Consider the following 26999-nt stretch of genomic DNA (forward strand, 5'->3'; position numbering starts at 1 on the left):
TTAGGGGAAAGAATAGATAAACACAATAAGAATTTTCATAAGGAATCAGAACGTATAAAAAGGAAAGATAACTGAAAATATAATAATTGAAATGAAAAACACCCTGGAAGCAATGAATAGCAGCCTATGTGATACAGAAGAATGCATAAATAACCTGGAAGATAGAATAATGAAAGCAATTCAATCAGAATAGCAACACTTAAATTTTCTGGGATAACATCAAAAGTACAAGCATTCACATTATTTCTGATCCATTATTTATTTTTTCAAGAAGTGGTGCTGGGAAAACTGGACGGCTACATGTAAATGAACGAGATTAAAACATTTCTTCACACCATATATAAAAATAAGGAAAAAATGAATTAAAGACCTAAATGTAAGACCTGAAACCATAAAACTCCTAGAAGAGAACATAGGCAGAACATTCTTTGACCTAAATTTTTACAATATTTTTTGGATCTTCTTCCTAAGGCAAAAAAAGAAATAAGAACAAAAATAAATACAATCTATTTAAACTTAAAAACTTTTGCACAAAGTTGAAAACTATTAACAAAACAGAAACCTACAGAATGGGAGAAAATATTTATAAATGACAGATTGATAAGGGATGTTATGGCTTCCTGGATGGCTCAACTGGTAAAGAATCTGCCTGCAACACAGGAGACACAGGAGACACAGGAGTTGTGGGTTTGATCTTTGGGTCAGCGAAGATCCCCTGGAGGAGGAAAACTGCAACTCACTCCAGTATTATTCTCTGAAAAATCCCATGGACAGAGGAGCCTGGTGGGCTACAGTCCACAGGGTCACAAAGAGTCAGACACGACTGAGCAAATAAGCACACACACACAGACATCCAAAATAAATCAACAGCTCTATAGCTCAATTCCAAAAATTAAAAAACCCAATTAAAAAATGAGTAGTAAACATGAATAGGCATTTTTCCAAAGAAAACAAACATAACCAATAGGCACATAAAAAGATGGTCAACATCACTACAATTAAGAAATGCAAACTAAAACCACAATATCACCTCACACTAGTTAGAATGGCTATCATCAAAAGCATCACAAATAACAAATGTTGGCGAAAATTCAGAGAAAAGGGAACACATGCACACTGTTGGTAGAAATGTAAGTTGGAGCAGCCATTAAGGAAAGCAGTATGGAGGGTCTACAAAAAACTAAAAACAGAACCACTGAAAGGGACAAGGTGGGACGAATGGAGAAAGTAGCTTGGAAACATAGACTCCATCATGTAAAATAGAGAGCCAGTGGGAATTTGCTGTATAACTCGGAAACTTAAACTGGGGCTCTGTGACAAACTAGAAGGATGGCAGGGAGGTTCAAGAGGGAAGTTCAAGAGGGAGGGGACATATGTATATCTATTGTTAATTCATGTTGATGCATGGCAGAAACCAACACAATATTGTAAAGCAACTATCCATCAATTAAAAATAAAGAAAAGAAATACTGTATAATCGAACAGTTCCATCCCTGGGTATACAACCAAAAAATTAAATACATTAACTAGAAAAGATATATGTACTCCAGTGGTCACGATAGCATTATTTTCAATAGCCAAGATATGGAAACAACCCAAGGGACCATCAACAGATGAATAAATAAAGAAGATGTGGATAAATTATACATAAAGATATATAATATTCCATTATATATACAATGAAATATTAGCCATAGAAAAGAATGAAATTTCTGCCATTTGAAGCAGTGTAAATGGACCTAAGGAGTATATGCTTTCAACGCCTATTGAAAAAGGCCAGACACAGAAAAACACTCTATGTTGTCACTTACATATGGAGTCTGGAAAGGAGCACAAATGTGAACATGGATGAATGCATGGACAGAACAGAATAGAAAAAGACTTAACAGATGAGGGAACTAGTGGTTATCAGTGGGCACAGGGAAGGCGAAAGGGGCAAGATAGGGGTAGGGGACTAAGAGATACAAACTGCTATATGTAAACCAAATAAGCAACAAGGATATACTGTAGAGCACAGAAAAATATAGCCATGATTTTGTAATAACTTTAAATGGAGTATAATCTGTAAAGAATGTTGAGTCACTTTAAGATCCCTCTGAAACTAATATAATAATTGAAAATCAACTATGCTTCAATAAAAATTAAAAAACAAAAAACAGATGAAACAGACACCCTGAAGGTCTGGACTTATAAGCGGTAGCGATTTATTCACAAGAAGCAGAGCGTTTCTTGGAGGTTTCTAGAGCTGTGTGAATTTTTCAGCCAATGTGAAATATATCTTTTTTTCAATGCGAAAATGTTTTATATACTTTACTGTATTACCAGTAAAAAAGAAAGAAAATCCAGGCAGAATTAAAGACAGTTAATACAATATTGTAGACACAGAGTTCAGATTTTTTTATCCTTGGCAAACTAATGTGTCTTCCAGAGCCTACATGCATCTGGGTTTTAGAAACAAAGAATGACAACCTATTTCCTACATCATTAGTTTGATCAAATCAGAGTGTGTCTGTGGATTGGGGGTAATTTTAAGAAGTCTAAAGAACAGTATAAATGACACCAGATCTCAAAATAGACATTGGCAAATCTAGACCAATCTAAAATGCCATACGTTTTTATTAAATTTTACTATTGCATTAATAAACTGAATTATTTGCCACATTTTTTCTCATAATATAAGCATCAAATATAAGGTATGGAAAAATGAAATTGTCCAACCCAGAGCAAAATCCTTAATGCCCATCCTTACTGCTTTGCATTTCTGTACCCAACCTTTCAGGGTCTAAAACCTATCGTTCTGCTTTTTCTTTTTAGATTTACAAGACCCATACACTGTGAAGAGGCACCAAAGCTGTCCTTCTCCAAGTCTGCACGGTTAGAAACCATCTTTTCTTTATTTTTCTTTCATGTGTACAAGACAGCAAAAGAGACACTGATGTATGGAACAGTCTTATGGACTCTGTGGGAGAGGGAGAGGGTGGGAAGATTTGGGAGAATGACATTGAAACATGTAAAATATCATGTGTGAAACGAGATGCCAGTCCAGGTTCGATGCACGGTACTGGATGCTTGGGGCTAGAGCACTGGGACGACCCAGAGGGATGGTATGGGGAGGGAGGAGGGAGGTGGGTTCAGGATGGGGAACACATGTATACCTGTGGCGGATTCATTTTGATATTCGGCAAAACTAATGCAATTATGTAAAGTTTAAAAATAAAATAAAATTTGAAAAAAAAACTTCCTGAAACTTCCCTGGCAGTCCAGTGATCAAGACTTCATGTTTCCAGTGTTGGGGGGGCACAAGTTCGATCATTGATCAGGGAACTAAGACCCCACATGCTGCAAGAATGACCAAAAAAAAAAAAAATTCCTATCTAATTTCTGCACATATCAAGCAGATATTAGGAGGAAAGCAATCTGATTAAGTAAATTCAAATTATTAAATTAATTTAATATAAATTAATTAAATAAATTTTAAAAATATTAAATAAATTTAATATAAATTATTAATTTAATATAAATTAAGTAAATTCAGCATATATATATTCAGTGACATGTATATACTTATATAAATGCTATTCATAGCTTGGTAAACCCTTCCCAGAATTAGATGTAATTTGAAAAGATGGCTTATCCCTAGTTTGAATGAATGTGCAATGAGCAGAGAATCTGAAACTTTAATCACAGCAGTGGGTCAGGTGGGGGTGGGGGATGGGAGGATGCTGGCAAAATAGCAGGACTGCCTCAGTTTCAGAATTTTTTCTAAGATCTCTGTTTCCCTGTGTGATTTGCTCCTGCACTTTTCAATGCTTGTGAAATCATGGTTGCCTGTTTCATTACCCTGTAGATATTTTTTGGTGAGATTATGTTTCCTAATCTCTGTCAAGTTGGTACTGCTCATGGACCCAGGGATGAAAAATTGCTTGTCTTTTGGGAAAAAAGAGTCCTGAGCAGGCTGTCTTCAAGTAGTAGTTCGGCATAGCCTTCAACTTATCAGACCAGCGTTATCATGGTGTCACGCATGGTTTCACTATTGTAGCCTTTCAACTGGTTGCAAGGAATGAGAACAATTCATTCCGTTGGTAATATGGGGGCAGCCGGGAGGGTTCACTTGATATGATAAAAGTTTTCTGTAAGGAGAGGTTATTAATGAAAACTGCTGATTCGAGTCCACATGTATTCCTTGAGGAGTTAAGTCATTTCACCTGCTAACTAGCCAATACATATAAGCAGGCATTTCACAAAATATTAACAGCCAGCAATGTGAAATCTATAAGAAGGGTGTTGACCTATCTTCCCAATGTTTTCACCCTTTGGATACTCTGGAGAAATTAAGAAGAATTATTGGCTGATACTGATCCTTGCCGTAAAGACAACTTTTGTGGGTTATTCTGCCAAGAATCCTAAGCAATTTGCAAGGAAGGCCCGATGGATACACATTCTCCCTACTTAAGTATTTCTGGTTCAAATTATTCCTTGCAACAATAAGTTCTGGCAGAGTGGTGGATTTACAGTGTACTGGTATTTAGAAGGTAGGAGTGGGAGGCTGTTTCAAATTCCGAGCTATATTGAGGAGTAATTAGGTGCTGGGGAATAGATCTTTTCAAAGATAAGGTCGATGACTTCCTCTTTAGAATGCTTTTCATCAGCAAGAATGTTTTCTTTTAAAAGTAGTCCATCACCATTGTCTTTTGTGTGTGTGCTTTTTTTCCATTTCTCAAATCCTAACAAAGGATATCTTGAAGGTTACATTTATAACAGATATTTCTTTACATGTGTAAAAATACATAGTTATATCTGTTGTTCTACATACCAATGCACTGAAAGATTTTACCCTGCAATCTGGGGGGAAATCTTAGTTTTGACTCTGTACTTATACAATGGAGGATATTTTAAACTCTTTATTATTCACGTTTCTCTGCCAGAGAAATTTAGTGACCTACAAACATTCTTACACCATTATAGGAGTCTTATTTCCAAGAATTTCAGATCTTGCCCATTTCTCAATTACTAGAAATGAAACTATTAATTAGACTTTTTTAAGGCTTAATGTGGTGATAATGTCATTTTCTTAAATTAAACCACTTATCTAGAACAACCAAAAAGAATCAGATTTTTACCATTCTTTTGGAATCTAGGTTTATAAAAACTCAAGATGGATTTAACTACTCTTTCTCTGTTGAAGATTTAGTTACTTTCATCTTCACCTCCTCTTCAAGAAAATTCAGATAAAGTAAAATACCAGCAATATTGGTGCTCTAATCTGTTCATCTGAACTTCTTGTTGTTGCTGATTTATATACACTTGAAATAAAACTATTTGAATTAGTTATACAAGGAATGTATTTCTTTTCTCCCAGTGTGTTCTTCAGACATCAAACCAATTGAAATTTTGTACTTATACATTGCCTAAAATAAAAGAAAAATTTTAAATTTGCTAAACTTTTATTTTCTACCAATTTTAGATTTATCCATTGTAATCATAATCCAATGATGCCACAGAAATGATGTAGGGGTATGATGAAGTTAGAAATATAGGGATAATATATTCCTCATCTTACCAATAGCTAAAATAATTTTAATAATAAAGATTAACTAATGAAAATACATTTATGATTAATCTAATTTCTACCAAGTTTTATGAAAATATTATATATATATATTTGTACTTAATCTACAGATAATACAGGAAAAATAGTGTTAGCTCTTCCCCCTAAGACAGATACAGAAACTGAACATCAGAGAAGTTGCAAAATTTTTCTAAGGATTTTCAAGATGAGTATGTAGGAAGGGAGTTTTCTGGCCATATCCCTCCCCTCATACTGTCAGATTTTGTCTTGATAAAAATAATGTTCTTTAGTCCCTCCATTAATAAAATGTCATCAGTGAATTCCATAAATAAAGAATATAAATACACATAAAATGTGTAACTACTAATCATCTAAGTAAGAGAAATAATTATGAAAGGGAAGAGAGAATAGATCCTAAGGAGAAAAACAAGGCAAGGAATTGGGAGATGGCTTGGGATGGGGACTTCCATTTTAAGAAAAGTGAACTAGAGCAGCTTCACAAGGAAGGTGTCCTTGTGAGTTAAGTCCTATGGCATGTGAGAAGAAGCGGAATAAACCTGAGGGGCAGGAACTTCCTATGCAAAATCCCTAAGTAAGAAATTAATGCAAATTAATAACGAGAAGTTTTCTGTTTGGGGCAGCATTGTTATCTATTGAAATAATTCAGTAAATGTAATCCTACTGGGAAAACATCTCAATTAATCTGTATTTGAATAATAACTAATTAACATATATCCCTGAATGATAAATAAAATTCCTTAATTAAAGAGCTCTGCCAGGACTTAATAGTTTGTTACTTATTTTAGCCCAAAGCTATTTAGACTAAAGCCCTAACTCAACAAGAACGCAAATATTTGGATGACTAATAACAGCAAAGGAAAAATTCGGTTTGGATACCTCTGTTTTTTTTATTTATTTAGAAAACAGAATGACAAAAATAAATTTCAGTCTGTGTAAATGTATGGTTATTAACTCATTTCTAGTTACTCTTCAGAATAACTGCCTTTTTTTTTTTTTATCTCTGGATGGGGAAAAAAACAAAAAAGAACTCCAAATGTGTCAATTAACAAAGCAAAATAAAGTTTACACATTTTCATAAAAGGAGAATAAATGAATCTGTACATTTGGTTGGGCAGTCTCCTCTCTGGTCAGTGACTGAAACCATTCTGTGTCCCTGTGGTTTTTCCATTTGACATTGTTTACTCTTGATTCTACATACATCATACTTTTTTTACCTTTACTATTTTCACAGATCTTGCTAAAAATTTGAGAATTGTTCAGCCAGCACATAGTTACAAAATTAGGGTTGGTAGTGTCATACCTGTTTCAACAAAAAATGAAGGTGAATATGGATTGGTCACAAATACACATGTCTTCCTGCTGCCTTGTAAAGTACAAACTCCCTGCCCTAACTAGTGAAGTGGAGGGTTATTCCAAGGTATTCATGAGTAAGGACTCTCCTTTTAAAATATGTGTTTTATTACACTTTGAAGAGTAGGAGGATCTTAGAGGCTGTCTTAGTATGACTGCCAACAGGAATTGCTTGTGGCTCAGGCATTCCTTCCCACACAAGCCCCAAAAGGCAGCTGTCTCCATAACAGGTTAACGCGTCCCTAAAAATGTTCCCTTGTCCTGAGTGACCAACATGAAATTTAAAAAGAGGCAGAGTAGGATGTGGGAAGGAAACAGTACCAAAAGAAAAAGAAGTCATGTAAACAGCTTCCACTCTCTGTCTCATCTCAAATGCTGAGCTTTGGTTCACTGCTTCTTTTCTAATCTTCAATGAAGAGAATAAAAACTGACCATCAATGGAGTTCTTTCAATGAATTATAAAAAAGAAAACTTCCCTCCTCTACCACTTCAGATCTGACATGTATGTTATTGCTTTATGCATATTTTATAGAAATGGCAGAGAAGGAAATAGCAGCCCACTCCAGTATTCTTGTCTGGAGAATCCCATGGACAGAGGAGCCTGGTGGGTTACAGTCCATGGGGTCTCAAAGACTCAGACACAACTGAGCAGGCACACATAGAAATGGCATCAGAGATCCGTCTGTATCAGAGGAAGTAAATTTTGTTTTAGACATTCATTATGGAAGCCATCTAAAATTTATTGACAGTTCACCCTTTATCTTTCAGTTGTTGTGTGGGATGGTGATTCTGCTGGACTAAGTCTGCTGAGGGAATCTATCCTATGGATAGAATAGTCCCACATCCTATCTTATGATTCCTTCCCTGTTAAAAGCATGAAGCTAAGGGAATATGTTGGAGTAGGACACGACAACTCACTCCAATATTCTTGCCTGGAGAATTCCCATGGACAGAGGAGCCGGGCAGGCTACAGTCCATGGGGTCACAAAGAGTCAGCCATGAGTGAGCACTCACTCCATGCCAAGAGAATATGTATTTCCAACAGTTAGCATAGATTTTGTCTTTTAGGCAAAATTAGCAGCTAAATTCTTTCCCATTTTTTAAGGTTTTCAGACTCCTAGTCTTTCTTTAGGAGAAGGCAATGGCAACCCACTCCAGTACTCTTGCCTGGAAAATCCCATGGATGGAGGAGCCTGGTAGGCTGAAGTCCATGGGGTCACTAAGAGTCGGATACAACTAAACGACTTCACTTTCACTTTTCAATTTCATGCATTGGAGAAGGAAATGGCAACCCACTCCAGTGTTCTTGCCTGGAGAATCCCAGGGACGGGGGAGCCTGGTGGGCTGCCATCTATGGGGTCGCACAGAGTCAGACACAGAAGCAACTTAGCAGCAGCAGCAGCAGTCTTTCATTAGATATGAATGTCCCTGGGTCGCCATTGAATTTACAGATTTTATCTAAAACTAGTTAAGTGGATAAGTCACTGGTAAAACTTGTTGTTGTGTTCAGTCACTCAGTTGTGTCTGACTCTTTGCGACCCCATGGATTGCAGCATGCCAGGCTTCCCTGTCCTTCACAGTCTCCCAGAGTTTGCTCAAACTCATGTCCATTGCATCAGTGATGCCATGCAACCATCTCATCCTCTGTCGTCCCCTTCTCCTGCCCTCGATCTTTCCCAGCATCAGGGTCTTTTGCAATGAGTTGGCTCTTCGCATCAGGTGGCCAAAGTATTCGGTGTTTTGCTTCAGCACCAGTCCTTTCAATGAATATTCAGGACTGATTTCCTTAGGATGGACTGGTTTGATCTCCTTACTGTCCAAGGGACTCTCAAGAGTCTTCTCCAGCACCACAGTTCGAAAGTGCTAATTCTTCGGTGCTCAGCCAACTCTCAAATTGTTACCTATAACTTAATCATGCAAAACCTTTGAATAGGACCTGTTAGGTCCTCCCCTACACACTTGCATATACACACTCACTCACACACACCTTGTATTTCACTAGTAAATGTTCCAGACCTTGCTTAAATGTTTCTAATTGCATATATCAAAAGAGAGTTTCTTTCCTGAATTAGTTGAATCAGAGTATAAAGAGGAAGTGTTGTCTGAGCTACTGCGTTTGGCTCAAACTTTTCTAACAGCTTTAAAAATAAGGTGACTGCAACTGAATATATTGGTTGACTAGGACTGCTATAACAAGTACCACAAACGAGATAACTTAAACACTAGAAATTTTCCAGAATCTACAATCCCCAAATCAAAATGTTGGCAGGATTGGTTCCTTCTAAAAGCTGTGAGGAAGAATAAATTCCTTACCTTTCCCTTAGGTTCTGGGGATTTGCAACATTTGTCCTTCCTTGACCTGTGGTAACATATCTCCAGTCTTCTCATGAAGTACTCCCTACATGCCTGACTGTTCAAATTACTCCTTTTTATAAGGTCACCCATCATATTGGATTAGGGATTCACTGTATTCTAATAAAGCCTCATTTAAAATAAGCTCATCTGCAATAGCCCTGTTCCCGAACAAGTTGACATTCTGAAATCTGGGAGGTTAGAACTTCAGCATATAAATTTGGGGAAGACAAAATTCAGCCCATAAACTGGTAACTATGTCCTTGGAAGTAACAACTTCTTGATTTATTATTTAATATTGTTTCTAGTCTCCCAAATTCCAGTTGCTCCAGCTATTGCTTATTTACATTCTTGAATACACAGAACTCCAATGCATTTTCATTTTCTTTTTGAAACCAGAACTGTCCTTTATTTAATCATTCAGTGAACATATATGTATATCTTCTAGGTACAAGTTACATAGTGTAAAACAAACTCTGTACCCAGCTCTGATAGACTTAATGGTCAAATTAGAGAATTTGAAATAGTCAAAAGAGAATAGAAAAGCTTAGAATCAAGAAATTTTAGATAGTAAAAGAAATGCACTATGCTTTTTCTAGGTACAGAACACTAAGGAAGAGGTCAAGAACTTGCTTACTTTTCTTTTCATGACTTTCCCAAAGCCTAATTTTTATATTTAGTTATCAGTCTAGGGGACAATCAACATTCCAAAAGGATTAGTTCCTAGCAAGAGGAAACAGACTCCACAATAATATATTTCAAGGGATCACTGAGCATCTGTGGGTCACCAGTCACAGGATTTTTTTCCTGTCCTTAAGGCTTGAAGCAAATACTGCTCAGTAATATGAACAGAAAAGATTCACTCTAGAAATAATTTCCTTTTATGCTTTGTTCTTCGCCACATGCAATTTAAGCAAACCATTCTTAAAGTCACACTGGGATGAAATCCAAATGAACCACAGCATGGATGAGACTCATGCAAATGAGGAGAAAGAGGAGGAACCCATTAAGTACCAAAACAATAACAAGGATACAGAGAAGCTAGGCAAGACTGGATTCTCTGGTTTCAGGGTGACCATGACCCAGATGAACAAGATCCAATTATTAAACAAGAGTAGGTAGCTTAATATCACTGCCTGTTGTGTATTATTAGGAAACATCTGTATGAAGCAGCAGGCTTCCCCAGTGGCTCAGCAGTAAAGAATCCCCCTACAATACAGGAGATATTCAGGAGGCACAGGTTCTGTCTCTGGGTGGGGAAGATCCCCTAGAGGAGGGCATGGCAATTCACTCTATTATTCTTACCTGGACAATCCCATGAAAAGCCTAGGGGGCCTACGGTCCATGGGGTCACAAAGAGTCAGGCATGACTGAATCAACTAAACACACACACATATGAAAGATGTGCTGCCTTTGAATTGTTTGTTGTTGTTTACAATTTAAAAAAAAGCTATTATCTTTAAGAGTAACTGCAAAAGAAACAAGTTTCATTCTTTAAGATTTAGGAGGGCCCAAATATCTCACATCAGTGATATTGGTAGTACCAATGCAAAGGTATCTTCCTATTTTTTAAGAAGGTCTGATGCAATGAATGGTAGTCCAAGACACAAAGCTGAGAGTCTACAGCAACTGAGGCTGAGAGCAATTAAGATACATTAATCATCAGTCTGAAAGGGAGAGAAAGTGCCTAACATTGGGAAGATAATATAACCATAGCTTAACTTGACTAGGTATTGTCATGTTGCTCTGCAGAATGGGTACAGCAGTCTTCACTTCCACTAGAAATACATGAAAGTTCCCTTAATTCCATGTGGGTGAGGACAGATGGATACTTCTGACCCACCAAACATGAGTAGAAGCTCTATACCATTTACTTGCCTTTGCAAAGCCCATTCCTTCATCCCAACTCCATCTCTCCCCAATCTCTACCCAGAGAGCTCTTTTCCCGTGTGCCTGGTGATCAGCAATAGTTAATGGGTTGTGCTCTGACAGCCTGGGTTTCTGAGTCTAGGGGACAGAGGGATACCTTCCACACTGTACTCACTTGTGCGTCCTGAGCAATAAATAAACTTTTGTGTTTTTAGCCACCAGGACTTTGGTGTGATTCATCTTCATAGCTTTTACTAGTTTACCCAGACAGATTCCAAAACCATCCCAATATTTGACATTAGCTGGATCTGTAAAGTTTCCCAGTTTTAGATATATAAATGTATATTCCAATATTATCCTAATGTGCTTTTCTCTGATATCAAATGTTCTAATACTCTGTGTCTCTCATACAACTGTAAGATTTTGTGTTTCCTCTACAACTTTCCTGTTCATGGATACTGCCATTTTATATTTCATGAGTTATTCAAGTTTTTTGTTAACCCCTTTTCAGTTTCAGCCATTGCAAATATTTTCTTCCACTCTGGCAGTTAATCCTCAACTTCATCTGTGATTTTGCCATTGATGTTTTACTTAAGAAAGAAAGTGAACTGAAAGTCACTCAGTCCTGTCCAACTCTTTGCAACCCCATGGACTATAGAGTCCATGGAATTATCCAGGCCAGAATACTGGAGTTGGGTAGCCTTTCCCTTCTCCAAGTGATCTTCCCAACCCAGGGATCAAACCCAGGTCTCCTGCACTACAGGCAGATTCCTTACCAGCTGAGCCACAAGGGAAGCCCAAGAATACTGGAGTGGGTAGCCTATCCCTTCTCCAGTGGATCTTCCTGACCCAGGAATCAAACTGGGGTCTCCTGCATTTCAGGCAGATTCTTTACCAAATGATCTTTCATCCTTTCCAATTGGTAAGCTTCTAATAACATTATAGTTTTTTTCTTCTCATATGTAGTTCTTTATTAGTCAAAAATTTCATTTTCTTCCATGGGGGATGTAATGTTCTCTGCACCATGTGTTAAACAATCTGTCCTTTACAAATGATCTGTAGAGCCAGATAGTAGTTGTTGTTGTTTAGTCACTGAGCTGTGTCCAACTCTTTTGTGACCCCATTGACTATAGCCCGCCATCTCCTCTGTCTATGGCATTCTCCAGGCAAGAATACTGGCTGCTGCTGCTGCTAAGTCTCTTCAGTCATGTCCGACTCTGTGCAACCCCATAGACGGCAGCCCACCAGGCTCCCCTGTCCCTGGGATTCTCCAGGCAAGAACACTGGAGTAGGTTGCCATTTCCTTCTCCAATGCATGTAAGTGAAAAGTGAAAGTGAAGTCGCTCAGTCATGCCTGACTCTTAGCGACCCCATGGACTGCAGCCTACCAGGCTTCTCCGTCCATGGGATTTTCCAGGCAAGAGTACTGAAGTTGGGTGCCATTGCCTTCTCTGATATCCTATGTTAGGGAATGGTAAAGATTAAAATATCCTAAGGGTATTGCTTTAGCTTCCTTAAAAGAAGACCTCAAGACAAGAGTTTGCACACAAGTCCTTTAATTTTTGGAGGTAAAAGAGCCCTGGTAGGGAAGTAGGAAAGTGAGACAAACAGAGACAGTAGTTACTAAAGGTAGTTACCACTGTGGGCCATAGAGCTTAAGTCCACTGAGGAAATTCTGCAACTGAATGTAGAACACAAGTTTTATAGCTACCATACATGAGGGGTGAAAAATCTGGGGTGTTTCTAAACAATAATCATTGTTTTAGAGCTGTATTCCTAGTCTTCAGTAGGCAGAAAAGGAGCTCCAGAATTAGCAAAAAGCTCTTAGGCATGGATGCTGGCAGTTGGTAGGAGGCAGGGACACGTTAGGAACTGAGAAGAAAAGATGATGGGAACCTGGTGGACCATCAATGGTGACTGCTCTCATGGTGAATGCAGATCATTACTGAATGGCCCTGTTTAGGAAATGGCAACCACTCCCACTCTAGTGTTCTTGCCTGGAGGATCCCAGGGATGGGGGAGCCTGGTGGGCTGCCGTCTATGGGGTCGCACAGAGTCGGACACGACTGAAGTGACTTAGCAGCAGCAGCAGCAGTAGAAAGGGAAATATAGAAACTTAGAGCAGAGCTTTTGAAGCTTGATTAACAAATCAACACTTCTGGAATCCTGATAAAAACTCTACTAAGTGGGTACTATTCATATTCCTCTTTTACATATGAAAGACTAACATATAGGGGCATTGGGGAAATTTCCCAGAATTTCAGAGCCAGGTTTGATTTTTTACTACTTTTTTCAGGAAATCAAGTCATTGGAATATTGAGACGTATTTTCACCATTTGCCTGGATTCTCCCATTACTTTTGCAAAATGGTCTGTGGGAAAAAAATACAGGCATGTCTGTCATGAAAATGATTTGTTTGTACAAATTGAAAGAAACAAATAGGTAAAAGGTGAAACCCAAATGTTGAATTATTTTACGATTGAAATGTAATGACATAAACAGGAAACCTTATGCAAGCAGTGAGTGCATCTCTATTTAATGTTCTCTCTTATTATTTCCTCATACTGCCCACAATGAAAATAATCTTGCAAAGCTCTGCCCTGAGAGGATATTTGCTACACTCTGTCCTTAAAAAATCTTGTATCAAATCTTGATTTTTAACTTTTCTAATTTAAACATATTGACAGATGCTAGTGTTTTGAGAATCCTATTTTTCTGCACTCTAGTGTTTACTTAGAGTAATCCACTGCTCTTTCTTAAAAAGAATAAGATAGTGTGGCAGACTATCTTGTTTATGTAGCTTCATATTCTATTTTGGACCTGCTACCAAACTCGTTGCAAAATAGCCCATGTTAGACAGTTTTGTCAGTCCTCTACTTGTATTATTTCCCTTGGATGAAAGGTAGGTTCTGAAATTCTTCTCTAGATTCTATTTTTTTTTCTTTTTTTTTTAATTTTATTTTATTTAACTTTACAATATTGTATTGGTTTTGCCATATATCAAAATGAATCCACCACAGGTATACATGTGTTCCCCATCCTGAACCCTCCCCCCTCCTCCCTCCCATACCATCCCTCTGGGTGGTCCCAGTGCTCCAGCCCCAAGCAGCCAGTATCGTGCATTGAACCTGGACTGGTGACTCATTTCATATATGATATTCTATTATTTTAAAAATAATAAAAGGAGACATGCATTATTTTTAGTCATTAAAAAGAACTTTTAACATGAAATACTACAAAATTTCATAGATTAAAAAAGTTTTCCTACAAAAAGTGATTTTAGTTGCCAATATTTCATATATTTTCTACACTCATATGACATGGTCTCCAATCCAGACTACCATATAATGACATCACTGGTGATGTGATATATCTTTATTTTTTTGTCTTTATGTGTGAATGTGTGTGTAACCAAGATATTTTAAAATAGAGTATCTTATTTCATCATCAAAAAAATGTATTAGACTTTAACCAAAAAATTTAAAGATCTAGGTAATTGTCTCAGAATCAAAGAAGACTGCTGCTGCTGCTGCTAAGTCACTTCAGTCATGCTACCCCATAGACGGCAGCCCACCAGGCTCCCCCATCCCTGGGATTCTCCAGGCAAGAACACTGGAGTGGGTTGCCATTTCCTTCTCCAATGCATTAAAGAGAAAAGTGGAAGTGAAGTGGCTTAGTCGTGTCTGACTCTTAGCGACCCCATGGACTGCAGCCTACCAGGCTCCTCCATCCATAGGATTTTCCAGGCAAGAGTACTGGAGTGGGGTGCCATCGCCTTCTCCGCAAAGAAGACTAGTAATTGCAAAATGTACTAGCTAAATTCAGGACTGCTAACTCTAATATTAATGTAACATTCATATTCTTTCCAATAAGCCATGTTTCAAGACTGTATTTCCAAGTGAATTATGGGACACTGTAAATTTAAAATATAGCCTGGATAGGAAATCTCATAGAAGTTCCTTATGTTGATTGTAATTGATCATTAGTTTCTGGATATTTGCTCCACAAATATTTCTGCCAAGTGAGGCATGAAATAGCACTTAACAAAAATGAGATATTTGTGTGATAATTACCACAAAGAATCTCTCTGAGTGATTTTTACTAATGAGGCAGCAAAAGAAAAGTGTGCCATGAAATTTGTCAGCTAGAAGAATATATTGAAGAATAATCTGTTCTCAGGAAGTAAGTGGTAGTGAGAGTCAATTAAATGACTAATATTTCCTATATGTTGCTCTTACCTACTATTTTAAGGCATATTCTGCTGCTTGTTAAGTCACTTCAGTCGTGTCTGACTCTTTGCAAACCCATGTACTGTAGCCCTCCAGGCTTCTCTGTCCATGGGATTTCTCAGGCAAAAATACTGGAGTGGGTTTCCATTTCCTTACTCCAGGGGATCTTTCTGACCTGGGAAGGCAGATACTTTACCACTGAACCACCTAGGATGCCCAGTAGGGTCTGGCAAATATATGAAGACCTAAAAGATGTCATCTTTGTCATCAAGAAACACAGGTCCATGCACACACACCTGGACACACACACATATAAAACCACAGTGAGTCAGATGTGCTCAGATATGTTTTGGAAACTTAGAAGAGATATTTCTATAGACCAGTAAACAGTGGTGGTAAGACTACAGATTCTAAGAATGAGATTTTCTGAGAAAGAAGAAGAAAAGAAACATAGGTACTTGATATCTCTCTCCAAAAATTTCATTCATAAGTAATTAAGAGAGCTACAGAATGTTTGGCTAAGGAGAGGTGAAATAATAAACACAAATCTACCATAAGCATTGCTTAATGCAAAGTCTTTATTTCATGTTAAATGCTCCCTGAAGTTCAAGGACAGAATGCTGACAGGGCCATTAAAGAAAAGCTTAGCCTCATCTGCTTACGTTGCAGAAGGCTGTAGCTATGCCAAAGACTTGTGCCAAAAGGAAAAGGTCATCATTTTATGGGGTAGGAACCAAATCCTTCTAACCCATCTTAAGCTTGTCTATAATTTTCTGATGGCATCTTTTAGTAGCAGTTAAAGCTCCTCCAGTTTATTTGCTTTTTTCCCACTAAAAAAAAGGTAATGTAATAAAATTAAATTTTATTACTCAAACTAAAAAATATCATTTACATTTTTGTTTTAGATATCTAAATGAGATAAGAGGGGAATTCACTGAAACTCAAGTGGATATTATTCTGGAGATGTGTATTATATGTTATTTTTTATGCTTTGGGGTTACTTTATTCTATATTCAAATGATTTTGTGATATTTTTTTTTTCTTATGTCAAAACTGTTTTGCTTGGAGAGAGGACTCAGAATGGTAATGTAAGAAGATCCTGAACTCACTTCCTCCCATGGACACAACAAATCTGCAACAATATTTTGGAATAGCTCTTCCCAGAAGACACAAGAAAACTGATAAACAGACCCTCCTCAGCAAGGGGTAAAAGAACAACACCTAGAAACAAGGAAGAGAGGCAGAGAGCTGGGCTCATCAAGGAAAATGCCACACTCTAGCTGTAGTAATCCACAGTTGAGAGGAACCACAAAAGTAAAGATCTTTTCCATGAGAAGTAAGGGATTCAAGCTCCAGATTAGGCATCCAAACCCCCAAATCTTGCACAAGAAAGACAAGTCCCTACAGTGTCTGCCTTTGAAAATCAACAGGGAATACATCCAGGAAAGCTATAGAGTTTCAACAAATAGAAAATTCATCCTGAAAGGACTTATACACAGACTCACTCAACCTGAAAACCAATGCAAAATCTTCAGAGTGAAAAGTACATGGACTACAGGTGAAGAGAACAAGCTTACTAATGAAGCCTCTGCCAGAGATGTAGGAACAAGCTGGGATGCTTCCTGGGGACTGAATCACTGCTGGGAGCCATTTATGTGGTTCAGCGGTACCTGGCTAATATTGGACCTGGCAGGCATTATTCTGGAAATCTCCATAAAACCTTTTAGCACTAGTGGGTGTGCCCAACCAAAAACACTGGCTGCCTCTGCACCTTGGCCAGACCTCATAGGCAACCAAGGAACAGCTCTGCCCACCAGTGCCCTGTGGCCTCCGCTGGGCCCCATGACCAGTCTGGGGTCAGCTCCACCCATCACCGCCCATGGAAGTCACAGCTTCAGGAAAGCACATGCAGCTCACCTTGCTATGTTGGTCGGGCAGAATTACACGTCTGAGTTCCTAAATAAGGGACTCTTTCAAAGTTGGGAGAAAGTATCGGATATATGGAATACCCAGAACCAAGCATGAGGATTAAGCAAAATGACACAGGGGGACATATTCCAATTGAAAGAACAACACAAACCTTAGAAAAAGAACTAAATGAAATGGAGATAAGTGATCTACAGACTCCATGCAAACCCTATCAAAATTCCAATGGCATATTTCATAGAACTAGAATAAATAATTATAAAATATGTATGTGACAGCCTGGATGGACCTTGAAGAGATTATGCTAAGTGAAATGTCAAGACAGAGAAAAATAAATGCTGCAATAAGTGGAGCCTGCATTAAAAAAAAAAAAAAAAAACAGATCAAATGAGCAAAACAAAATAAAATAAAAACAAACTCACAGACACAGAGAACAGATTAGTGACTGGCAGAAGGGAGGGAGATTGGAGGATGCGTGAAATGGATAGAGGTCAACTCTATAGTGATGGATGGCAACTAGATTTGTGGTAATGATCAGTTTGTACTGCATACAGATGTTAAATTATAATCCTTTTCATCTGAAACTTATATAATAATAAAATTAAAAATAATACTTCCTGGTTGCTTGCTATCTCTGAATCAGAGTTGGTAACATGTGATAATTTGATCATTAGTAAAACTCACCCTACAATTGTTAAATAAATTGAAATAGCCATTATCTAAACAAATTAATCCAAATTTTAACTGCAAAACTATTCAGTCATCAGCTTGGAAGAAATTAAATTTTCCTTAGTCTGACACCTCACTATGTATAAAAAATATATATCCTGAACAGGCAATATTATTTGTTCTAGGAAAGCCGAATTTAAAGATCGCTCATGTATTTTACAAACAGTCATTGGTTACTAAAACTGTGTTTCACATTCTTAGAGGCACAGTGAACAAAAAGGTAAAGTCCTGTCCATTGTGGAATTACAGCACAGGGCAGGAAGTTGGTCAAATACTTAACTCGTTTTCTATGATCAATAAAAATTAAGTTCATGCAGTATAATTAATTTCTAGTTTTCATTTGAAAGTGAAAGTCACTCAGTCATGTCTGACTCTTTTCCACCTCATGGACTATACAGTCCATGGAATTCTCCAGGCCAGAATACTGGAGTGGGTAGCCTTTCCCTTCTCCAGGGGATTTTCCCAACCCAGGGATTGAACCCAGGTCTCCCGCATTAGCTGAGCCACAGTAATTCATTATGATAACATGAAGGATCTATCAAAATAAGACATAAGAATCTTATTGCTGTTCAGTCACTCAATTGTGTCCAGCTCTTTGTGACCCCATGAACTGCAAAACAGGCTTCCTTGTCCTTTACTGTCTCCTGGAGATTGTTCAAACTCATGTGCATTGAGTCAGTGATGCCATTCAACAATCTCATCCTCTGTCTTCCCCTTCTCCTCCTGCCCTCAATCTTTCCCAGCATCAGGGTCTTTCCTCATGAGTCAACTCTTTGCATCAGGTGGCCAAAGTATTGGAGCTTCAGCTTCAGCATCAGTCCTTCCAATGAATAGTCAGAGTTGATTTCCTTTAGGATCTCCTTGCTGTCCAAGGGACCCTCAAGAGTCTTCTTCAGCACCTCAGTTTGAAAGCATCAATTCTTCAGCACTCAGCCTTCTTTACAGTCCAATTCTCACGTCCATACATGACTACTGGAAAAACCACTGCTTAATCTTACAGTGATCAAGAACTTATCCATGGCATAACCACTTTCTATTTCATAAACTGCTGTCTTATAGCTAACTCGTGCTTTGTGTACTGTCTGTTGAATGAATAGGTACTGGGTGTTAGAGTTTAGAGGCACTACAGCAGCATCATGACTGTATCTTCCATGTAGCTAGGGTTGCAATCAATATTCCAGGTTTTATGGTGAGAATTTCCTTGACTTGATAAATATTAATATGCTCATCTCAAGGGGTGATCCAAATTTTGGGAGTCTATAGCTTATTTATGAGGGTCTTCTTTCAAAAAAATAAAGACTACACATTTTTTAAACAAAATTAAAAAGAGGAATTTCAAAGATGCTAGAATCAGCCTGCCTAACACAGGAGACACAGATTTGATACATCAAGGATCCCACAGAGATCTTCAGTTCAAAAGTATCAATTCTTCAGCACTCAGCCTTCTTTATGGTCCAGTTCTCACATCCATAAATGACTACTGGAAAAACCATTGCTTAATCTTACAGTGATCAAGAACTTATCCATGGCACAACCACTTTCTATTTCATAAACTGCTATCTTAAATCACTATCTTAAACAGCTATCATAAACTGATACTTCTTCCATGGAGAAGAAGTGGCAACCCACTCCAGTATTCTTGCCTTGGAAATCCCATGGAAAGAGGAGACCGGCAGGCTACAGTCCATGGGGTCACAGAACAGTCAGACACGACTTGGCAAGTAAAAACAGCAATGTAAGGGAAGCTCTGAAAGTCAAGCTTCATTAGCTTCACAATAAATGTTTCCACTAATAAATGAGAACAGAGTACACAGTCCCTCACACAGACACACTCGTATATACATACAGTCAAGTGTAGGACTCTCTCATCTATAAATAAATCATGAAAATCCTATGAAAATATTAGCAGATTTAATCCATCTGTAGAGTACAAATATATTATGAGAAACCACCAAACATCTTCCAAGTTGGCTGTACCGTTTTACATTCCCAGCCGCAATGAATGAGATCTCCTATAGTTCCACAGTCTCACCAGCATTTGATATTTTCGGTATTCTGGATCTTAGCCATTCTAATTATTGTTTTAATTTGCATGTAAATGACTATATTTGATGTAGATCATCTCTTTGTACGCATATTTGCCTTTTGGTAAAAAGTTCCCTAAGGCATTGGGTACATTTCTTTTTTAAATTTCATTGTTTTCTCATTGACTTTTAACAGTTCTTTGTATATTTTGGACATGGTTCTTTACCATCTTTGGGACATAGTTTTCTATGTTCAATTTTCTCCCAGTGTGTGGCTTGTCTTTTCATTCTCTTAACAGTGTCTTTCATAGAGCAGAAACTTTAAAAAGGTCAGCTTATTAAATCTTTATTTCATGTATCATGCCTTTGGTGTTGTATCTAAAAGGTCATCATCAACCTAAAAGACATTTATGTATATTTTCCTATAACATACCCTTACCTGGGACCCAGCATCATGTTCCTTGGTATTTACCCATAAGAGTTGAGAAATTTATGTTCGCACTAACACCTGCACATAGATGCTTATTCATAATGTCAAAAACTTGAAATGAAGCAAGAGGCCTTCAGGAAGTGAAAGGATAAACAAACTCTGATACAAGGAAACAGTGGAATGCTATTCAGCACTTAAAAGGAATGAACTATCAAGCCTTTGAAAGATATGGAGGGACTCTAAATGCATATTACTAAGTGAAAATATCCTATCTGAAAAGGTTACATATGGAATGATTCCATTTATATGATATTCTGGAAAAGGCAAAACTGTGGAGACTGCAGTGGTTGCCAGTGGTTAGAGGAGAGTAAAGGATGAATACGTGGAACACAGTAGGTTTATAGAGCAGTGAAAATACTTTGTGTGGCAATAAAACACGTATGTATGTTCAGACCCACAGAAGGCCCAACACCAAGAGTGAACCCTAGTGTTCACTAGGGTTTATAATAATAAATAATATATAATAATAATATAATCAGATTGATTATATTCTTTGCAGCCAAAGATGGAGAAGCTCTATACAGTCAGCAAAAACAAGACCAGGAGCTGACTGTGGCTCAGACCATAAACTCCTTATTGCCAAATTCAGACTTAAATTGAAGAGAGTAGGGAAAAACCACTAGACCATAATGGGCTTCAGGTGATAATGATGTGTCAAAGTACACTGATCATTTGTAACAAAGGTACCACTCTCTGGGGGATATGGATAATGTAGAAATTTGTACCTTGTGTTCCACATTGTTGTGGCTCTAAAATATGTCTATTTACAGTATACATTATAGCTATGTACAATTTATTCCAAGAATAAAAAATGTAAGAATTATTTTATTTTAAAAAGTATACAAATTTAAGTTACAATATAAAAATACTGAGGAAAATGATATATTATCAATTCAATAGAAATCATTTACTAATTTAAATATCTATTCCTGATGATCAAAAAATAAAATAGTGTTCTTAGCAGCCTAGACTTATCTGATAAACATCTACTAGAAGCCCATGTTATGATTAAGGTTAATACATTAGGCTATGGTCAAGTGTAGACAAAATGCATTTGTGGGTATGGATATCTAGATAAAAGATACAAAGTAAATCTGGGGAAATTACTGACAATGGTTGTCACCAGGCGGACAAGAAGGTTTGAAGGTTTGGGGAAGTAGAGATTTAAGTGGTCCCCATGATTCTCATTTCTTCTTGTTCATAGCCTCACTCCTAATATGAGCTGGAACTTCTACTTGCTTTTAGTGAATAAAATAAGGCAAATGTGATGGGGTGCTCCTACTGTGATTATTTTACACTGCATACCACTCTTTGCTAGCTGACTCAGTCTAGAGATTCTTTCCCTCTCCATCTCTCTGTTTCTTTCTCCATTCCTTTTCCCCCTCCTCCTTCAAGCTGGCTTTGAAGAAGCTGGCTACCATTAATCCTATAACTACAAAGAAATAAATTCTGCCAGAAAACTGAGGGAGCTGAGATGCACATTCTTTCCCAGCAGTCCAGCCTCTGATGAGACCACAACCCGAGCCAACACCTGGACTGCAGCCTGGTTAGTCTGAATCAGAGAGCCCAGCAAGACAGTGTGGGACTCCAGACCCACAGAAACTGTGAGAAATAAACATGAGTTGTTTTAAGAGTGTCATAATTTGTTATACACTAAAGAAAACTAATGTACTTTTTTACTCTACATGTGTTTGATTTGTGCTTTTACATGGGAAATGGAGATAAATGTAGCAATGGAAGTAACAATAAAGCCCACGGTGTCCTTATGGAATTATTCTTATTCCCATTCTCTGAGAAGTCTTGTCATTCCCATATCTCTTAAAGAGCAACAGCAGATACATCAGAGCCTCAGAGAACTCTACTACAACTAAGAACAAGGTCCCTAGCTTCTTAATAGCAAACTACCACATAGTTTGGGGGTGGGGAACTACCTTCTTTAATTTGGAAAATTTAGAATGGCAAGAAAGAGAACACTTTTTCTCAGTAGAGTAACAGCTAATAAATTTAGAAAGAATGGTGTGATTTGAAAGTCACTATCTGGCAACCATAAGAATAACAAATAATTAAGGCTTCCTGATAGCTCAGATAGTAAAGAATCTGCCTGCAATGCAGGAGACCTGGGTTCAATTCCTGGATCACTCAGATCCCCTGGAGAAGGAAATAGCTACCCACTCCAGTATTCTTGTCTGTAGAATTCCATGCACAGAGGAGCCTGGCAGGCTAAAATACATGAGGTTGCTAAAAATCAGACAAGACTGAGCTAATTATACTTTCACTTCACCTTCTGATAAGGTAAGATTAACACTTTCTGTGAAATTCTTCCCAAAAAATGGAAAATCTGAGTCTAATAATGAAAAAATAAGAAAAAAAATTGGGGTATAGGAGCAAAACAAAAAAATATATTCTGTAATTTTTAAATGTGCCAAGGCCTGAAGTCAAGAAAAGATTAAACTACTCATCCAAACTGAAGGAAATTAAAAAGACATGATCAGTAAAGGTAATGCCTGATCCTTGAATGGTTCCTTCTGCTTTGAGGGACATTATTGAGCACCTGAAGAAACCTGAAGACATCTGAGAATTTGACAGTAATTATGCATCATGATTGCCAGGAGAAATATCAATAACCTCATATATGCAGATGACACAACCCTATGGCAGAAAATGAAGAAGAACTAAAGAGCCTCTTGATGAAAGTGAAAGAGGAGAGTGAAAAAGTTGGCTTAAAACTCAACATTCAAAAAATGAAGATCATGGCATCTGGTCCCATCACTTCATGGCAAATAGATGGGGAAACAGTGACAGAGTTTATTTGGGGGGGCTCAAAATCACTGCAGATGGTGACTGCAGCCATGAAATTAAAAGACACTTGCTCCTTGGGAGAAAAGTTGTGACTAACCTAGACAACATATTAAAAAGCAGAGATGTTAACTTTGCAAACAAAGGTCCATCTAGTCAAAGCTGTGTTTTTTCCAGTAATCATGTATGGATGTCAGAGTTGGAATATAAAGAAACCTGAGGGCTGAAGAATTGATACTTTTGAACTGTGCTGTTGAATAAGACTCTTGAGAGTCCCTTGGACTGCAAGGAGATTCAACCAGTTCATCCTAAAGGAAATCAGTCCTGAATATTCATTGGAAGGATTGACGTTGAAGCTGAAACTCCAATACTCTGGCCACCTGATGCAAAGAACTGACTCATTTGAAAAGACCCTGATGCTGGGAAAGATTGAGGATGGGAGGAAAAGGAGACAACAGAGGATGAGATGGTTGGATGGCATCACCGACTCAATGGATATAGTTGGTGATGGACAGGGAGGCCTGGCATGCTGCAGTCCATGGAATCACAAAGAGTTGGACACGACTGAGCAACTGAACTGAACTGATGCATCAGTATTAATTCCCTGACTTTGATGACTACATGGTGGTTATGTACAACAGCTTCTTTGCTGAAGTTATACACTAAAATATTCAGAGTTGATGGGGTATCAAACAGCAATTTATTGGGAAAGAGTTAAGGGTTAAAAAAAGTCTGTTTTATTCTTGCAACACTGCTGAAAGTTTAAAAGTATTTCAAAATAAAAATTATTTTTAAGAATTTTAACCAAATCACAATTTTTCAAAACAGCCATATCTGTGAATATTTTTATCCTTGCTGTTCAGTTGCTAACTTGTGTCCTACTCTTTGTGACCCCATGGACTGCAGCATACCAGTTCCTTTCCCTGTTCTTCACTATCTCCGAGAGTTTGCACAGATTCATATTCATTGGGTCAATGGTGATACCTAACCATCTCATCCGCTGCTTCCCCCTTTTCCTTTTGCCTTCAATCTTTCCCGGATTGGGGCCTTTTCCAATGAGTTGGCTCATTGATGCTTATCAATTGGGAATTCTTTCAACCCCAAACCAAGATATTATTATTAAAGAAGTTTAATTTTAAAATCTGATTCTCTCTCAAAATGTTTTGATATGAGTAAAAGTTTCCATCACCATCCACCATCCCATTCATCATTATGGAGCTAATAATTCACTTGAAAAGCAATTAATTGAATCCATGTATTGTGAAGGTTTATATAGGAAATAATCTGGGGATTAGGCAGTGGCCTCTTTACTTTGAAATAACTGTATGTTAGAAGTAAAAGTATCACTTTATGTAGAATCATCATAATCGTTTCCACTTCTCTTCTATTTGACCACTGTATCCAGAAAATCTGTAAATAAAACCACGTTTTTCAAATGCGCATTGACATACACACACAATATACACATTTATATATTTCCATTACTCCTGCAATTGTAATAGGACTATGCCTTTCAAAATGATAGCAGTCTTTACTGTAACCCACCAGACCACTAATATGCTTGTGCTTGAGTTAGGGATGAGCAGATTCCCAGATCCCTGTGGTTTTACAAGCTAGTGCCATCTGTTTACCATTGAACATTTCCTAAGGCTGACTTCCCACCACTTTTAAGACACTCCATCAAAGGGAATATCCAACTGTCCTTCTAAACTGTAAATATTACAAATCATTCTACTTTAGCAAGACATTTTATTCTTCAGATTTAATGTATTAAACGCTGTATAGCAAGGGCAGAAACAAGAACCAAAAAGATGCAATTGCTAAGTAGCGAAAGAAACAGGTTTTTATTATTCCTCTAGTTCGCCCATGTAGCATATTTTTTCTCTTACTTCACAACAGCTCCAGCCAGCCCATCATTCATAATTGTTAGGATGTTAGCTAAAAACGTTTATTTTACACTCAAGGACAGTTGGGTTTTAGAATGAGCTTCTAAATAAATTACAACCCCTGAGACTTGGACAAATAAATATACTTTGCAGAAATGTCAAGCACCCTAATTATTTGGTGAAAGAATACTTGGAGCAGGAACATTCCCAGAAATCACACTGAGAATATCCTCCTGCTTGACTCCAGTCACTAATCTAGGGGTAGTATGGCTGTGGAGAAAGAGCCCTGTTTTAGCATCAGAAGGAATTAGGGTGTTGACTACAAATATGACCAAGGACAAATGATGAAACCATTCTGATCATTAGTTTAGTTCAAAGCATAATGAGGATAAGAGGCTACCAAGGATAAGAGGATATGGTTACTAAGTATAAAAGTGGGGGGGATAAACTGGGAGATTAGGATTGACATACACACACTACCATATATATAATAGATATCTAATAAGGACCTACTGTATAGCACAGGGAACTCTACTCACTGCTCTCTTATGGATTATGCAGGAAAAGAACTGAAAAAGAGTAGAGATATGTAGATGTATAGTTGTAAACCTTAAACTAGCATAACAGTGAAAATCAACTAGGTTCCAATAAAAATCTTTAAAACTTAATAAAATTTTCCATTTTAAAAAGGGGGATATTTTTATAATTGATCGTTGTTAAACATAGTGTTCCCATTTGCCTTTTCCTATTAAAGAGTAAAAGTGTGATCTGAATTGTCATAATTTGGATTCTCTCAACAACTTTATGACTATGTTACGTAATCCAAGTTCATATTGTTTACCACACCACAGGCCAATAAACCAATAGAGGAGATACTGGGGCAAGGAACAGCAACTTTCTTCAGAAATCCAGCAGACCAAGAAGATAGTGAATGAGTGCCCCAGTGAACCATTTTACCAGAGCTAGATTCAGCTTTCTGCTACACTAAAAGGGGAGGGGTTGGTGCACACTACTTGGTGCTGGCCAGATACTAGAGGGGATGTGATAATTCTTTGTTCTTGCAGCTGTCCATGTAAGTCTGGTCATGATGTCCCTCAGTTCATTTCAGCTCAGTTGCTCAGTCATGTCCAACTCTTTTGCAACCCCATTGACTGCAGCACACCAGGCCTCTCTTTCCATCACCAATTCCTGGAGCTTGCTCAAACTCATGTCCATCAAGTTGGTGATACCATGCAACCATCTCATCCTCTGTCGAGCCCTTCTCCTTCTGCCTTCAGTCTTTCCCAGGATGATGGTCTTTTCCGATTAGTCAGTTCATCCCATCAGGTGGGCAAGCTATTGGAGCTTCAGTTTCAGCATCAGACCTTGCAATAAATATTCAGGTCTGATTTCCTTTACGATTGACAGCTTTTATCTTCTTGCTGACCAAGGGAATCTCAAGAGTCTTCTCCAGCACCACAGTTCAAAAGCATCAATTCTTCAGTGCTCAGCTTTCTTTATAGTCCAACTCTCACCTCCATAAATGACTACTGGAAAACCATAGCTTTGATTTTACAGACCTTTGTTGATAAAGTAATGTCTCTGCTTGTTAATATGCTGTCAGACTGGTTCCAAATAGGAAAAGGAGTACGTCAAGGCTGTATATTGTCATCCTGCTTATTTAACTTATATGCAGAGTACATCATGAGAAATGCTGGGCTGGAAGAATCACAAGCTGGAATCAAGATTGCTGGGAGAAATATCAATAACCTCAGATAT

Source organism: Bison bison, unplaced genomic scaffold (assembly GCF_000754665.1).
Source record: "Bison bison bison isolate TAMUID 2011002044 unplaced genomic scaffold, Bison_UMD1.0 scf7180017864094, whole genome shotgun sequence".
Classification (NCBI taxonomy): Eukaryota; Metazoa; Chordata; class Mammalia; order Artiodactyla; family Bovidae; genus Bison; species Bison bison.